At 42.2% G+C, this 5,000-nt stretch overlaps 1 protein-coding gene across 5 annotated transcripts in view; it reads right to left on the bottom strand.

Annotated features, from left to right (window-relative positions):
- Nucleotides 1–4,848: 4,848 nt before the first annotated feature.
- LOC143127629 (uncharacterized) overlaps nt 4,849–5,000 on the bottom strand; it is a 25,576-nt gene continuing 25,424 nt past the window's right edge. For all 5 annotated transcript variants that reach the window (XM_076289231.1, XM_076289229.1, XM_076289233.1 and 2 more), the window contains one exon: nt 4,849–5,000. This exon is cut by the window's right edge and continues 786 nt beyond it. The gene's annotated coding sequence lies outside the window, so the exon portion shown is untranslated.

Below are 5,000 nucleotides of genomic sequence, written 5' to 3' on the forward strand. Positions count from 1 at the left end.
GTCTAACGTTCTGACAAGCACACCAATTGCCTACCTTGTTCTTGCCCATCTGGAATAACTCCTCTAGCTTTGCTGCCTCCATACTTTCTGTTGTTTAAACTTGTGATCCATCATGAGTATTGAATTAGTGAATTAGCTCAACATTGTGTGCTGATAACCACATATAGATAGATAGCCGAGTAAAAGAAAACAAGTAGCCTACGTGCCTGCATGCGTATTGTGTCTCCTGCTCAAACAAAATGTGTGCGCGTTAATTTTGAAAGTGAAGTAAAGTGTTCACGAAGTTACGTAATAGAATTGTAAATAGCCTGATGGCAGCTAATGGGATACTGTGCATAGTTGGGAAGGTATGGTGGGCCAATTTGGTGTGAATACACACACACACAGGGACATTTTCTCTCGTTGTAGAGCCTGATGGTTCGCACAGTGCGTACGGACGTACACCTGCAGGCGCGCCTGGCTTATTGCAGTGTCATGTGTATGGAAGCTTTTCTTAACATTTTCTCCAGACGTTTTGGACCACAGAAAAGTCGCGCCTTCGTAGATGGCTAGTTGAACAAGTGTCTGTCTATGGTATGACCACATGCCAAAAAAAATATACTAAAACAAGTTGCCAATAAAACTGTCTAATTGTGTAAAGCTGTTTCTTTCATATGTGTTGTTCAGTCAATGAAATACACAATTCAACTGTGACATTGCTGTTCTTCTTAGCAAGGAAGTGGAATTGTATTTCTCCGATGTCAGTTTTGACCTTGGCAGATCTCACCATATTCTTTAGGTTGCAAAGAAGTACAAGCCTCACAGCAGGGGCGCTGTTCGAAAATTTGGGCCCTATGAAAGACAATAATTCGGGGGGGGGCTATCTAGGGGCCCCCTGTCAGTGCTGGTCAGGTGTGACTTTTTGGTTTAGAGCCACTACCAAGAAAATAATAATAATAATAATAATTTATAAAGCACTTTTCAAGCATTTTAGCTGCATGTGCTCTGCACTGCCTTGGGCAGCAGGGAGTGGTGGGAAGTATTAAACGGTTCATAAGAGCTGATCTCTGGATGATGCACCTGCAGTAGGCTCAGAGGGCACTGGGAGCCAGCACTGCCCACCCAGAGTGGGCGCTACAGCTGTCTGTACATCTAATCAATGGTCAACCAGCCTTAATCTGTGCTCATTTAAAACTATCTGACTCACCCACAGTAAACAGGATATTAGATAGATTACTTACCTCTGACACCCCTCTCTCTCTCTCTCTGTGCCATTTCATCTGACTAAACCGTATCTGCGTTTTTATTATACTAATCTAAAACTAGTACGGATGCTCCACATGGTGCTGTGTTTGTTTGCTTATCAAGAGCAAATATGGAAATTGTGTCATTTGTCCTACACCTTGAAGGAGTGGTTCCATATGGCAGAGAGCACTAACTTTATATAGCCATGGAGTCTGGCTCGGTCTGATCCTAGTGCTGATTCAGGGGTGGAGAGGGTCTGGATCTCCACTCCACTGAGACTATTCTGTTTTAAATACACCCACCGTATACAGCTAGTGTACTAAAATATAGAAGAGCAGTTGCTTACTTTTAACGGAGCGAGACCCTTTTCTTTATTTTACTTGCGGGTGGATGGTACAGTAGGTGTGTTCTTTAAAGCTGTCTGAAATAGAATATCTCTGTGTGTGTGTGTGTGTGTGTGTGTGTGTATATATATTTATCTCTTCTTTGCTCTCTTTGGTTTCACACACACACACACACACACATTTCTCTGAACGTCTGTTGCCTTGTAATTATGCATAGTCCCTCTTTCTCTGTTATTCTATTCCAGTGTTTCTCAAAGTGTGGTCCGGGGACCACTGGTGGTCCGCAAACTATCCCAAGTGGTCCGTGAGCAGACGTGGTAAAATATAATATAGATGAAATGTTTGCAATATTGAACCAACTTGTATTAATCCAAACAGTTCTGCAACACTGCCTATGTAAGCTATGCCAATTTAAATCATATGAATCCTCTGACACAATAAGCAAGGTGCAAAGACAGTTAGCAAGGTGGTTCAGTGAGTAGGCCTATTTTGTCTATTAGCTAGGTGGTCCGTGATGGTTTTTTTACTGGTTAAGTGTTCCTTGGTCTGAAAAAGTTTGAGAAACACTGTTCTATTCCATGGGAGGCCTTGGAGTATCTGAGCGACTCAAGGTGCATCTGTTGGATGTTGAGGTGCACACACACGCTCTCACGGCCGGTGGCCCAACAGCAACTCAAACGCCTCCTGAGGGTCTCAGCGACAAATCTGTTCTGCGTGGCACACACCATCAGCTGCGAATACACACACGCACACACACATGCACACACACGCAGTATCATTCATAGATTTTCTGGTACTTCCTGTTCCTCTCGCTCACATTTATCATCTGGAGAATATGCATAAAAGCTCACACACACACACACACACACACAAACACATGCGTGTGTGTGTCTAGTTACTTTGTATTGTACAGATTCCTGTGAATATTTTATAAGTGTCTGTCACACATTTGTTCCCGGAACATGATATTGAGTGTTGGAGTTTATGATAATTTATATAGAAGAGTTAACACCAGTGTCAACAGTACTTATGCCACCTTTTCTTTTTCAACTTTATCCTTTATGGGCTCCCTCTCCCCTTTCCATTGAACAAAAGAAAGAAAAGTCAATGGAGAGTCAAGTATCCCGTAACAAAAGAAGGACACTTGAGAGATAACATTCAGAGTGTTGGAGGACTTGCGAGACTTGCAGTTTGGTTAATAAACTGTATGAAAAGTAGCTTTAGAGAAAAACAACAAGACAAGGAGTACAGTCACGAAATAAAGATGCATTGAACTTCACGTAGTCCCATTTCTCTAGACTGGGTGCAGAGCTTTTACAGGATTTAATACGTAAAAGTGTAAGTGAATGCTGTGCAATAGGGTGCTTTAGACAGATCCGGAAATATTTAGACTTTAAGTGATGGAAAATATTGATCTGCCAATACTGCTCTGCTGACAATCGCATACAAATGAGTACAGTATATTTTCTTTATTTTTATTTTTATTAAGTTATGTTTCTCCACCATTTTAAGCTCTGCTGATACTGGTAAGCATCATGATTTAATTTGGGTTGAGGCCAAGTATTTGATCAATGCTTTTCTGTAAGCAAGCTTAAGAGGAGCATCCAATTGCTCTGAAAATACGTAGACGTTTTAGACAGAAGTATTACATGGATTGCAAGTGCAAAGGTATTGAGCAAGGTGTTCTTATAATGTATCTTTGAGTGGAATGTCTACATTATACTCTCTTCCAAAAGACAATGGATCTACGTGTTTCCAGGTCTATTTGTACAAAACTCCTCCATGGAAGAGTTACTAAATGGTCAAGGGAGCTGCTGAATCTTCAGCTTGGGTGGACTTTGTCCATGTTGACTGGACCAGCTATTGTCTGTGTTATCATTATGAGGGGGGAGTGAGATACCCAGCCAAAGGTAACTGGTTCATGAGAGCCCATAAAGATGGCAAGGGCTGGAGACATTATCAATGAGACATGCTTATCTTCAACCACTTCATGTGTGTTTGTGTATGACAGGGAGGAGGGGGCGCAGGTCATCGGATTCTGTCTACCATGGCTTCTGTTATATACTGTTGAGACTGTTGAGAATTTTACACTTTTGCTGAAATGTATAATAGTACAGTGTAGGTTTGATTAGTGAAATTAGAGCACCAGGACTATGGTCAGTGTAGGTGAAATCTTACGGAGATATCATTATGGCTTTCTGAGGGGCAAAGAAGCTATAGGTACCGCTCCTACCACGTGCATCATGCAATGTGCGTAGGGCACCAAAGGACAGAGGGGGCGCACAAATTTATCCAATAAGAAGCTTTACTGCAAACTGCGTTTCACTCTTCCTCGAGGACGTTTGCAATGTCAAAATGCACCAACACCATGTTACATGCAAGGATATAGATACTTTTTGAGTCCTCTTAATCTCCACCATTTAACAGATTTAACACTTGCAGGAGAGAGACAAAGACAGTGGCAGATTTCAGCTGGCTTGTCATTGCGTATCTCCTTTTTAATAAACTTTTAAAAGGAATTTATGAAGGCAACAAAGACGAGGCTACAGAAGGTTGCGACTGGCGAGGTTATCCGGTTCCCACTACTTACCATTTCTAAACTCAGATTGGTGAGAGGGCTCTAGGATGTGGAAATGTCTTATTGCTCGTTGGCTGATAAGAATGAGGATAAACTACTGAATATCTCTATCTGTCTCAAAAACAAAAAAAATTGCTAAACTGCATTTTTGTGATGCAGCCTGTTCTTATTCTGAAAATACATTTAATGGAAACCATTTCAGGTGAGTCGCCCACACAGTGGTCATTAGGGGCATGATTTACTGTCGGAATATTCCATCAAGTTTTTAAATAATAGGAAGAAAGAAAAGCAGGGAGCACAAAACCTTACAGCTGACCACAGTGGGAAAATTCCTAAAGAACAGAGGTCTGTTAGTTAGGTCCGCTCCCCGGAGACAAACACCATCTCCCAGTGACTCACAGAACCAGAGGTCCAGAAGGCTGCACTTAGATGAACCTCGAAATAGAAATCCTTTTCAACGCACTGAATTTAAGAGCCAGGCTACTGGCAAGTGTTTGAATTTATGCACTGTTAACCTGAGAGACACGAACAGGACATGGAGGGATGGACAGAGAGAGAGAGAGAGAGAGAGAGAGAGAGAGAGAGAGATGTCAGACAGGCTTTTCAACCACTCTGGAATAGTGTTTTTCCGAGCCAACATTAACCCCTGTCTAGATCCACTCTCCGTGGCCAATAAGGATCAACAGATGACAGGAGTAGCAATTGATTTTCTGACAGCACTGGGAAAAAGAGTCCAACCAGCAGCCCTCTCTGTGTGTGTGTGTGTGTTTGTGTGTGTGTGTGAGTGTGTGTGTGTGTGTGTGTGTGTGTGTGTGTGTGTGTGTGTGTGTGTGTGTGTGTGTGTGTGTGTGTGT

Source organism: Alosa pseudoharengus, unplaced genomic scaffold (assembly GCF_046254945.1).
Source record: "Alosa pseudoharengus isolate Yale_2024_CS ecotype anadromous, Long Island Sound unplaced genomic scaffold, YU_APseudo_1.1 YU_APseudo_1.1_scf_17, whole genome shotgun sequence".
In the NCBI taxonomy this organism is placed as follows: Eukaryota; Metazoa; Chordata; class Actinopteri; order Clupeiformes; family Clupeidae; genus Alosa; species Alosa pseudoharengus.